We start from the raw sequence: 12,715 nt of genomic DNA, 5'->3' as shown, positions 1-12,715 counted from the left end.
CTAAGGCGGAGGATTGCTGGATCCCAGGAGTTTGAGACCAGCCTGGGTAACATGGCAAAACCCCATCTGTACAAAAAAATACAAAAATTAGCCAAGTGTGGTACACATCTATAGTCCTAGCTACTTGAGAGGCTGAGGTGGGAGAATCACTTGAGCCTGGGAGGTTGAGCTGCAGTGAGCCAAGATCACACCATTGCACTCCAGCCTCAGTGACATTGTGAAACCCTGTCTTAAAAAAAAAAAAAAAAAAAAAGATGTTAAGGGAAATACAGAGGGACAGAAACAGAGAGTTCCCAAGGGCAGGAACAACAGTTAGAGACACAGAGAGACAAAGATGGGACAGACAGAGAGAGCAAGAGTTGGTGGAACAGAAAGAGCGAGCGAGAGGGAGAGACAAAGAGAACAGAGTACGAGAGAGAAACGAGGAAAGGACAAAAGGAGAGACTTGGGAAAGGAGAAAACAAGAGGAAAAACATCAAAAGAACCCGAGGTTTGTAGAGGTGGGAAGGACCCTAAGAGCGAATTATTGATTTTGCCAACACACAACCTCTAGACTCAAGGTTCGAACTGTCTTGGTTCCCCATTTCCTAGCTGTGCGGTTGAGACAGGTTACAGTATTAAATATATCTGTGCCTCAGTTTCCTCATCTGCAAGATGCAGACAACAGTCTCTACCTCATAAGGCTCCTGGGAGGGCTGTTGAGTTAATACATTAAGACAGGAGAGTCCAATCTTTTGGCTTCCCTGGGCCACATTGGAAGAACTGTCTTGGACCCCACATAAAATACATTAACACTAACGATAGCTGATGAGCTTAAAAAAAATGCAGAAAAACTCTTTTTTTTTTTTTTTGAGATGGAGTCTCGCTGTGTCACCAGGCTGGAGTGCAGTGGTGAGATCTCAGCTCACTGCAACCTCCGCCTCCTGGGTTTAAGCGATTCTCCTGCCTCAGCCTCCTGAGTAGCTGGGACTACAGGCACCCGCCACCACGGCCAGCTAATTTTTGTATTTTTAGTAGAAAGGGGGTTTCACTATGTTAGCCAGGATGGTCTCGATCTCTTCACCTCGTGATCTGCCTGCCTCCGCCTCTCAAAGTGCTGGGATTACAGGCGTGAGTCACCGCAACCAGCCTCATAATGTTTTAAGAAAGTTTACGAATTTGTGTTGGGCCACATTCAGAGCTGTCCTAGGCCTGTGGGCCATGGATTGGACAAGTTTGCATTAAGCAAATGCTCAAGATGCCCTAGTTGTTGTGATGATCATTTATTGAGCATGTATGTGGCAGGAAGTGTCATGTGGGACCCAAAGATGTCAAAGCCCCCGACTCTGTAGTTTAGGGATAGTCTGTTTTCCAGTTTTCCCTGATCTGTCTGGTTTATTTGTGGTTATTAATAACATATCACTTTCACTCTCAAAGGTGTCCTGATTCAGAGGAGAGGCTTATGTCATCACCTTATTTTGGGGGCAGAGTGTGAGTAATCCGGCTGGGTGGAGCCTGCAGTAAGCCAGGAGCACCTGTCCCCCTGAAGCCGATGCTCCCGCAGGTGCAGGCGATGACAGCGGCTTGTATTTGCAGAGTCTCTAATTTTCCAAGAGAAGCTGGAAACTCAGATTTTTATGTGAAATCATCCCATTTTTAAAATAAACTATTTTTTTTCGGTTTTTAAAAATACACCTTATTAAAAGTTTTCCAAACTTCCTTCCCCCAGTCCAGCTAAAGCACACCTGTGGTTTGGGCCAACATGTGGTCTGTTTCTAATCTCTAGACTTGAGGAAGTGACAATCTATTGAGAGGAGCTAGACAAGTAAACAGGCAGTTACCACACCGGTGATAAGGGTGGTGACAGCAGTGAACCCAAGGTGAGTCAGGAGGCAGAGGAGGGGCAGACACCGGAGCTGGAGAGTGGAAACCTGGGAAGCCTTCCTGAAAGGTGGTAACAACTGAGCTGATTCCTGAGAGTTGAGTGTGAACACGTTCCAGAAATGATCACAATGATGGCAGGGAACGTCTCCCCTTGTTGCTTTCTGGGTGTTAGATATTGCTGTAAACAACTCTGCAAGCATCATCTCATTCAACCTGCACAATAACCCCATGAATTAAGGACCAGTGTTATTCTCATTTTTCTGCAAGAGGGGACTGAAGCACAGAGAAGCTAAGTAACTTGCCCAAGGGCACGCAGTGAACAGATGTCATGTGATCTACCATACATAGATTTAAGCATTACCCTAGAAAACTCCATGGAAGAGCAGAAGGGCATGTCCAAAGACTAGAAGGTAGAAGAGAGCAAGGCACATTAACGAAACTTAAGATAGGCCACTGCGGCTGAAGTGGGATGTATTCACCATATGGGGCAAGGAGCTGGACTGCCGACTGGGAGGCAGGAAGGTGGACAGGAGTGAAGTTGGGTCATGCAAAGGGGCTAGGGCTTTATTTTAAAGACTAGAGGCAAGATTGAAATGCTAAAAGATTTAAAGATCAGTATAACTCCTACTCCTCTCTCCTCTCCTCCATTTAGAAGAAAGCTCAGAGGCCGGGCGTGGTGGCTTACTCCTGTAATCCCAGCACTTTGGAAGGCTGAGGCAGGTGGATCACGAGGTCAAGAGATCGAGACCATCCTGGCCAAGATGGTGAAATTCCATTTCTACTAAAAATACAAAAATTAGCTGGGCGTGGTGGCACGCGCCTGTAGTTCCAGCTCCTAAGGAGGCTGAAGCAGGAGAATTGCTTGAACGCGGGAGATGGAGGTTGCAGTCAGCCGAGTTCGCACCACTGCACTCTAGCTTGGCAACAGAGCGAGACTCTGTCTCAAAAAAATAATAATAATAATAGAAATTTAAAAAGCTCAGAAGGGCTTTCTTCCCTTACTCTAGGTCACACAGCCCAGCTCTGGGGCCAAACCCAGGTCTCTGGACTCCTACCAGGACAGGGCCGCACCCCAGGGAGTGACAAGAGGGAAAGGGAGAAGGCCCAGAACAGTGGCTTTCAAGACTTTATATTGAAGATTAAAGAGTTATCTCAACAAGAGAAATTAATCTGCCCTGATTCCATTCCCTTGCACGCCCTGGGTGGACCCAAGTTGTTCTTTTGGCCTCACCCTAACCCCACCCACCAGCTTGCGAAAGGAGAGGGCTAGGAGACAACTCTCCCTTAGAAAGCCCAGGTCTGGGCTCCACACACGGCCCAGCAACTCAGAAAAGGCGGCAGATCAGATGGGCTGGGGCCAGCCCTTTGAAACCACCACTGGGCGGTGAATAAAATCACTGGAAACAAACGAAGCTTGGTCTGTGGCAGCTTGGTAGATGGCCCCGCCCGGGATGAAAGGCCTGCCAGAGCTAGGCTGGGCCAAGCTGTGCTCAGAGGCGTAACAAGCCCTTCAGAGGCAATTCCTATCTCTGCTCCCTGGGGTTAATGCCTGCCTGTGGAGAGACTGATTAATGTGCAGTTGTGAGGACAACCAGTCAAGACCTGTGGATTTAGATTTTGTCTTGTCTTAGCTTGATTTCAGAGTGGAGTGGTCTCACTGTGTTCTGAGGCCCTTAGCTGGTGGGCCTGTGCTAGTTTGCATAGGCGAATTCGAACCACTTGGTGGGCTCAAGTGGGTAGAGGGACATTTAATGTGTACTACAGAATGCTGCCTTGTCCCAGGCACTGTTCTGGCAGCTACAGGCAGGCAAGTCCCTGATTTCATGGAGCTCATGTTCTAGTAGAGGGGTGAAGGCATTGGACAGATTAAAAAGTCAATAAAATAATCTCAGAGATGGTGGCAATGTTTCTAGATGAGACTTTCTCAACCTTGGCACTACTGACATTTGGGGCTGGATAAATACTTGGTGATGAGGGGCTGTCCTGGACACTATGGAATGTTTAGCACTATCTCTGGCCTCTACCCATTACATGCCAGTAGCAACCCCACTACTTACGGCAACCAAGCCAAAAACATTTCAGACATTGCCAAATATCCCTGGGGTGCCAGAATTACCCTTGCCTGGTTGAGAACCACTGCTCTAAACCAGAGCTGTTCACTAAAAACATAATGTGGCCAGGCATGGAGGCTCATGCCTGTAATCCCAGCACTTGGGGAGGCTGAGACAGGAGGATCACTTGAGCTCAGGAGTTGGAGACCAGCGTGGGTAACATAGGGAGACCCCATCTCCACAAAATATAAAAAAATTTGGCAAGCATGGTGGTGAGTGCCTGTAGTCCCAGAGACTCAGGAGACTGAGATGGGAGGGAGGATCCTTTGACTCCAGAATGTTGAGGCTGCAGAGAGCAATGATCATGCTACTGCACTCTAGCCTGGGTGACAGTGAGACCCTGTCTCAAAAAAAAAAAAAAAACAAGCCACATGCATGATTTTACATTTTCTAGTAGCCACATTAGAAAAGAAAAAAGACACAGTTAAAATAGATTTTTAAAAAATCTATTTGATTTTACCTCAAATATTATTTCAACATGTAATTCATATAAAGAATTATTAATGAGATATGTTATATTCTTTTGTTCTTACAACATCTTCAAAATCTGATGTGTATTTCACACTCACAGCACGTCTCAATTAGGATAGTGCGACTCTAGACCACCCAGCCCTGCTGCCTGAGTGAGGAATTTAAGCGCATGCTGTTGTAAGTTCATCGGAAAGACAGCCTCAACCTGGAGCCTCGCTTGCTATTCAAAGTGTTGTCTCAGACTAGCAGCAGCGGAGCTTGTCAGATGGCAGGATCTCGGGCCCCTCCCGAGAACTGCTGAATCAGAATTTGCCTTTGAACAAGGGAACTTGTGGGCACATTGTAGTTTAAGAAGAACCGGGTGAGGAAATCAGAATGTTCAGGGGCCAGGCATCTTGGGAGCGACTCAAGTCCATAAAATGAAATTGTTCTGTTGGTAGACACCACATCTTCCTGTTAACTAACTCTAGTCTCAGTTTTCCCATCTCTAGAATGGGGATTATTCGTACTCTTTCTCAGGGCTGATGGTATTTAATAAGTGTGAACTCATCACCATTCCCCCTTTCCTCTCTGGCCACAGCTCCCCCTTTATCTCACAAAAGCCTTCCTGGACTCGGACTTTCTTAATGTTGTGCCCTATGCTGAGGATGGGGTGAACAGGAGGCAGTTTCTGCTACCAGGGATGCTACCCCAAGAGGGAAGCCCCTGAGCCCAACTGCAGTGCCCATCTGGGTGGGGGCACCCATGTGGAGCGGCCTGAGGGGCCTGGGCATGGGGTGCGGCTCCCACACCAAACAGGGCATGTGACCATGTGGAGAATGACCTGCACATGCTCACACATTGTACAAGGTGTGCGTGAAGTGGTGGCTCTGTCACTTAGGAGGACTTCCTGTTCCCAAGGCCAGAACATTCTATAAAAATCATTAAGGAGTTAGAGGTTCACTGTTTGCTCACCCTCAGCAAGTTCCTCACCTGGCAAGGCTATGTTGTGAAGTCTCACCCTTGCATCTGCTGAGGGGACCCCCACCACCACCAGCTCAGCATCTGGAAGAAGCCCGACTCTCTCTTTGGAGTGCCAGCTCCTCTTGATTTCTAGTTCCGACATGTCCAAAATGGAAGGCGCTTATCTCCAAATCCCACGGCTCAACCTGGCGCTCACTTCCCTTGCCTTTCATCAGGGCTTGGGCAGGCTCCCCAAGTAGGCAGGAGGGGGTGAAACAAAGGTCAGGTGAGGGCTGAAGCCAAAACAGTGTGGAGAGAAAAGGGTGCCCCTGCCACTGCCCCGCCTCAGTCAGAGCTGGCACATGAGTTAAACAGATGAGGAAAACTTCATGCAGAGACTGGTGGGTACAGAGGCATGAATTGGAGTGGGAGGAATCCCAAGTACCTTGGTTTCCCCCTTCCCAGTGAGCTAGAACATGATTTTGGTCAAGCCAGAGTGCTGATGTAGAGGCCATGGCTGCGGGTTCCTCTAGGGTTGGCAGTCATGTTTATGAGGGTGAGTGCTTTAAAAATGACTAGAGCCCCAGTGTTTATCCTGTTATGATTCAGAAATATCACCTTGGACCAGGTAAGGACTTCAAAAAGAGGGGGAAAAAATGGGCTGGGTGCAGTGGCTCACGCCTGTAATCCCAGCACTTTGGGAGGCTGAGGTGGGCATATCATTTGAGGTCAGGAGTTCAAGACCAGCCTGGCCAACATGGCGAAACCCTGTCTCTACTAAAAATACAAAAATTAGCCAGTCATGGTGGTGGGCGCCTGTAATCCCAGCTGTTCAGGAGGCTGAGGCAGGAGAATCGTTTGAACAAGGGAAGTGGAGGTTGCAGTGAGCTGAGATTGCACCACTACACTACAGCCTGGATGATGGAGTGAGTCCCTGTCCAAAAAAAAAAAAAAAAAAGGAGGCAGGTGGGGGGAAGAAAGAGAAGGAAAAAAAGGAAGGAAGAAAGGAAGGAAAGAAGGAAGGGAAGGAAGGAAGGAGAAAGCTAGGACCTTTTGAAGTGCCCAAAGAAAGAAAAAGATGGAGAAAAGTAAGGAAAGAAGTGAGTGGAAGAACAGATGAAGGGAACTAGATTTATTGCATACCTAATATGCTGTGGGCATTTTACTGTTTCAGTATTTTTCCTTTTCCTTCTCTTCTGCCACTTTCTTCTTCTCCATGTCATGTCCATTTTTCAGGCATGGAGAGGGAGGGCCAGAGAGGCTGCCTTGAGTCAGAGCACCCTGGGTTGGAGTGTCCCTAACTAGCTTAGTGACCTTGGGGAGGTCACTTAATCTGTCTGATCTTCAGCTTCCTCATCTATAAGAAGGAGAAAATAATAACTATTTTGCAGAGCTGTGGAGTAATGAGATTGATATATGTAACACCTAGCACATGCTGAGTGCTCAAAACGTGGTAGTTATCAGCACGGTTACTTTTAAGTAAGTTGCCCAAGGCCACACAGCTAATGAAGAGCCAACATTTTGACTCAGGCCTGTTGAGTCCAGAGCGCACGCATTCCACCACATCAGACTGACTCACTAGGTAGTGACAAACCAGGAAAGTGCCACATAAACTATAAACCCTCTCTCCCACAGGCATACATTTACACATAGGGAGTGACACCTTTTGTTTTTGCCTGCCCAGCAACCATTCCTTTTTATTCTGGAAACAGCATCTTATGGCTTTAACACCATCTCCAGGTCTAGGGAGGAATATGTGACTCAAGCCAGGCTGGCCAGAGTTAATCCTGATATTTTTGTTGAGAAGAAAGATCTCTTTCTAATGAGGTTGTTAAGTTCACAAAAGGTAGGACTAGAGCTACTGGGATAATTCCTTGTCATCTTATAGGCAGGTAGAGCTGAAAGATTAAAAAAACAACAAATCTCTAACACTAGCATTTGGGCACCTGGAAACAGCTATGCCTGAAGCCATCTGCTGGATTTTTTTTTCCCCCTGTAGCTAATTTGAATCCAGTTTCTGTCTTGCAACTAAGAGTCCTCACTGACTAATTTGAGGCTTGCCTGATACCGAGGCTCATGTACCTTAAACCATCCCAGATTGACTCAACAGTATAGAGCCTAAAGAGAAAAAAGGAAAAACAAATAAAGCAAATACTTTCTCTTTCTCACTTCCTTTCACCTTATATAGATATGATACCTCTGCTAACAACTGCTGGATGAGTGTACAAACATGTCCAAGACAATCCCTTCACATTACTACTTATTAATGACCTCATTACCTGCATAAACATCATGATTCTTTGTGTCAGTATCATAGTTGTTCATATCAAACCTGTGTCAATTCCACGAAAATATATCAAGTTCCATTTCTGGTGCCCCTTTGAGACAACTAGAGTTGGTGAGACATAAGTAAGAATATATATTTTTCTTTTTCTTTTCTTTTTTTTTTTTTTTTTTGAGATGGAGTTTCGCTCTTGTCACCCAGGCCGGAGTATAGTGGCACAGTCTCGGCTCACTGCAACCTCTGCCTCCTGGGTTCAAGCGATTCTCCTGCTTCAGGCTCCTGAGGATCTGGGATTACAGGCGTGTACCACCACACCTGGCTAATTTTTTTTTAGCAGAGACAGGGTTTCACCATGTTGGCCAGGCTGGTCTTGAACTCTTGACCTCAAGTGATCCACCCGCCTTGGCCTCCCAAAGTGCTGGGATTACAGGCGTGAGCCACGGTGCCCGCCCGAGAATCTGTGTTTTTCCCTCATAGTTTGGGATTGTTCTTGCAGTTGAACACCTCTGAAATAATAATCAATGAATATTTCATTCAATAAATATTTACTATCCCCTTCCGTGTGCCAGTCTCCTAAGTTGTCTTAGGATAATAAGTACTATCCTAAATCATCCCATTACTTCTTAGATATTTAGCATTCCAACAAACAGAAAACAAGCTCTCTCCTCTCCCTTCCCAAAGGTTTATGTCTTTCATCTCCTCCTTGGCTATCCAGGTTTCGACCTCGGAGTTGGCTTTAGCTGCTGGAGCCTTCCTGAACCCATATGTTGGGATATTGAGTCACTGAGTCATAAAGAGGAATGTTTCTCACTAAACATCACAGCAGAACAGATAGACTTCCAGCTGAGCCAGCTGGTGACCTGGCCACCCCTGAGTGGAGAAAATGGGAGACGTGGGAGGTGGAAGGCACACCACGCAGACGGTCACCTCATGGTGACGTCACCTGCCAAACCAGTGACTCACCTCCCAATTCTCCCCTCTACCAGCCATATCTTGCTCACTTGGAATACCTGAGGGGAATACCAGCCTCCTGTGTTTAGTGAAAACACACGCTCGTGAGCTATTTTTTAAAGGCATGGTGTTTTCTTGCTTTCAAGTGCAGGCCTGGGTTAAGACTGCTTCTGCTTTAATAAGTACCCAGGAGTCTCCTTTTAAAGAAAGAGTTGGATAAGCATGGGGATTGCTATGTGGGTTACCTTTTTTTTCTTAAAATTTTTCATTGTAGTAAAATATGCATAACACAAAATTTACCATTTTAACTTTTTTTTTTTTTTTTTTGAGACAGAATTTCCTCTCTGTTACCAAAGCTAGAGTGCAGTGGTGTGATCACCGTTCATTGCAGCCTCACCCTCTAGGGCTCAATCAATCCTCCCACCTCAGCCTCCCACGAAGCTGGGACTACAGGCATGTGCCCCCACACCCAGCTAATTTTTTTTATTATTTGGAGAGATGGGGTTTCACTGTGCTGCTCAGGCTGGTCTCAAACTCCTGGGCTCAAGCAATCTACCCATCTCAGCCTCCCAAAATCCTGGGATTACAGGCGTGAGCCACCTTTTAACCATTTTTAAGTGCACAATTCAGAGGCATTAAGTACGTTCACAATGTTGTGCAACCACCACTACCCATTCCTAGAGCTTGTTCAGCATCCCTTCAATTCATCATCAATTAAATTGTTCATTGAATTCTAATCAAATGACAACACCCCACTCCTCTCTCCCTCCAGCCCCCGGTACCTCTACTCTACTTCTGTATGTATAAATTTGTCTAGTCTAGGTGTCCCATATAAGTGGAATCATACAATACTGTCCTTTTGTGTCTGACTTATTTTACTCAGCATCATGTCTTCAACGTTCATCATATTGTAGCACTTACCAGAATTTCATTCCTTTTTAAGGCTGAATAATATTTCATTGTATGTACATACTACATTTAGTTTATCCATTCATTTATTGTTTTCACATCTTAGCTATTGTGGGTAGTTTACTTTCGAGTCCCTAAAAATCATTTGTTCTCTTTGGTAGTTAGAAATTCTTCTTTAGAAAGCTTCTCAGAGTTCACCTGTAGACTGTGACTAAGATGACCCGTTCTAACTACTTCTCAGGGATATTGTGAAGATAAAGTTAACTCCTGGGTAGGAAAATGCTTTATAAATACTAAAATGTGTCATACTGTCCTGGCCATACTAAAATGTGTCATATGTCCTGGCATGCAGGCCATACTGTCCTGAATGCACCCTATCTCGTCTAAATTCTAAAACGCCCCACAAAAATATTTTTACTTTGTACTATTTGCTTAGCTTTTCCCCCCAGCAGAAAATAAAAAAAAAAAAGAGAACACGACCCTAGGCTCCTTTCAAATGATAATAAAATCTAGACGGAAATGGTCCAAATCAATGAGGTTTTCCTGGGATGTTTGTATACACTGCAGTCTCTCCATTCTTTCCAAAGCAGAGTACAAGTGTATTAAGTGCTTACATGGACCAGGACACTATTCTGCTAATTACTAAGCATTAATTTACTAGCTCTGGGACATGGACAAGTTACTTCACCTCTGTGCCTCAGTCTCCTCATCTGCAAAGTAGGGACCAAAGTGATAGAACTGACCTCATAGAGTTGTTGTATCAAATGAGGTAATAATGGTAGTGGGTTTGGCACAGCGTTTGGCATACAGTAGGACTCAATGCTAGTTGCATTGATGTTATTACATGTTTCTTATTTGGAATTACTTTTATCCTCATCTCACATTATTAACAAATAATTAAAGATTACATGCATGGTCTTAAAAATGCAGTAAAAATGAATCAATTCCAAAGAAAAAGGGCCATGTCTGTCATGTTAATTGATGTTTTACGAGGCTGCCTAGTAATGGTAAAGACTTCTAGTTTAGGACTCAGATTTGATTTTACTTCCCAGCTGGTCTCACATTAACCAGGTATTCTACTCTGTAAAATGGGGATAACACCTACCTCATAAGGTTGTGTTGAAGCCACAGGTTCATGCCTGTGCAGCTTTGCAAGGCTTAATACATGCTGGCTAGCACTGTTACTATCCATCTCTCTCTCTTCACCTGGCACACTCGGGGTGCTCGGGAAATACTTGCCAAAATTAATTAAAACAAACATTGCAGCCGGGTGTGGTGGGTCGCACCTGTAATCCCAGCACTATGCGAGGCCAAGGTGGGCGGATCACTTGAGGTCAGGAGTGCGAGACCAGCCTGGCCAACATGGTGAAACCTTGTCTGTATTAAAAATACACACACACACAAAAATTAGCTGAGCATGGTGGTATGCACCGGTAATACCAGCTACTGGAGAGGCTGGGACAAGAGAATGGATTGAATCAGGGAGGCGGAGGTTGCAGTGAGCCAAGATTGAGACACTGCACTGCAGCCTGAGTGACAAATCAAGACTCTGTCTCAAACAACAACAAACGAACAAAATTAAAAAAAAAACAAACATTGCTTCACTGATAGTGGATGGGCCATTGACTCTTAAGAGGTTCGTGAGATACTGATCTATGGCAAGAAAGGTAAGAAAAAACCCAACCCAATCCAAACCAAACCAAATCACAGAGGCTTGAAAAGTCAGCTCTCCCAGTTACAGGCTATCCTAGGGCTCTTCTCTGGGCTTTAGTTTTCTCTGGCTTGTTTCTAACACCCTCAGGCGGGTGTGCTTTGAAAACTTGACAATCAGGTACAATATGGAAGGTGGGCCACCCGGTGCCTCCAGGGCAGAATCCAGGACCCGTAGTGGGTGGCCTAGTCTTCTGGGGCCTGCACCCTAGAGCCAGTGGTTTCCTGAGTGGGCCGTGCCCCGGGTCACTTCCCGGGGGCGGGTTAGCCTCACTGAGGCGGCCAGGATGCTCTTGGTCTCCTAGACAACAGTGTGTGACCGAGGAGATGCAGTAAACGAGTGGTGTCATTCTGCGAAACCAACCCACCACCCCCCCGCCCCCTCACAGCCGGGCCCCGGCCGCAGGAAGTGGAATTCTTCTGGGAAAGCGACTGACGTCGCCGGTGGCCGCGGTCCCTGCCCCTGCCCTGGCAGGCGCTGATGCAAGCGCCGCCTCGCGCCTGCAGGCAGGCGGTTCCCGGGGAGCTGGCGCAGCGCTCTCTCCGTCTTGCTCCCTTCCGGCCACCCCCGCCCGGCTTTCCCTGTAAGAAGTCAACAGCTCCTGGGTGGTTTCCCACCAAAAGGCCCAGCGGGGGGTGTGGGGGGAGGGGCTGAAATGTCTTTGCCCAAACCCGTTCTTCTTTCTCCCCAGCTCCTCCCAGACTGGGTTTGGGAGAATCCCAGCATCTCAACCTGGCCAGGTGTCTGGGTCAATATGAAGGGCTCTCGGTGCCTCCAGCCCCTCCCTGGGACAGCCTGGGTGGCCTGAGATACCTGGTGCCAGCGCTGCCAAGGAAACCGTCCGGACCACTAGGGAACCTTGAGTCTGGATGGGGAGGCGGTGAAGAGCCTCTGGGGTGGAAGTGGTCCAGCCAAGGCTGGTCTCCATCGCCTTCTGCTGGCAAACGAAAGAGTTGCTCTGAAATCCCTCCTGGAACCTCCCAGAGGCTTGGGGAGGGGTGGGGGCGGGGCGCGGCCTGGAATGTTAGAGGCCACCCTTTTCTTTTCTTTTCTTTTCTTTTTTTTTTTTTTTGAGACTGTCTCACTCTGTCGCCCAGGCTGGAGTGCAGTGGCGCAATCTCGGCTCACTGCAACCTCCACCTCCCGGGTTCAAGCAATTCTCCTGCCTCAGCCTCCTGAGTAGCTGGGACTACAGGCGCCTGCCACCACATCCGGCTAATTTTTTTTGTATTTTTAATACAGACGGGGTTTCACCATGTTAGCGAGGTTGGTCTCGATCTCCTGACCTCATGATCCGCCAGCCTCGGCCTCCCAAAGTGTTGGGATTGCAGGCGTGAGCCACCGCTCCCGGCCAGAGGCCACTCTTTTCATAAAGCAGACCGGGAAACTGAGGTTCAGAGAGGGCAGGGTACCTGTCCATAGTCCCGCAGCTATTCTAAGACCAAGTCACGACAAGAATTCGCACTGAAGCTC

At 47.0% G+C, this 12,715-nt stretch overlaps 1 long non-coding RNA gene across 1 annotated transcript in view; it reads right to left on the bottom strand.

The window, feature by feature from the left end:
• The window catches only part of LOC134739120 (uncharacterized), a 38,423-nt gene extending 26,251 nt beyond the window's left edge, over positions 1-12,172 (bottom strand). The window contains exon 1 of the long non-coding RNA XR_010125628.1: positions 12,056-12,172. This is a non-coding gene — a long non-coding RNA (uncharacterized LOC134739120). The remainder of the gene's footprint in view (positions 1-12,055) is intronic.
• Positions 12,173-12,715: the final 543 nt, after the last annotated feature.

Source organism: Pongo pygmaeus, chromosome 2 (genome assembly GCF_028885625.2).
Source record: "Pongo pygmaeus isolate AG05252 chromosome 2, NHGRI_mPonPyg2-v2.0_pri, whole genome shotgun sequence".
NCBI classification, from domain to species: domain Eukaryota; kingdom Metazoa; phylum Chordata; class Mammalia; order Primates; family Hominidae; genus Pongo; species Pongo pygmaeus.
Note: the sequence above shows the minus strand (reverse complement) of the source record. Positions and strands in the feature narration are given on the sequence as shown.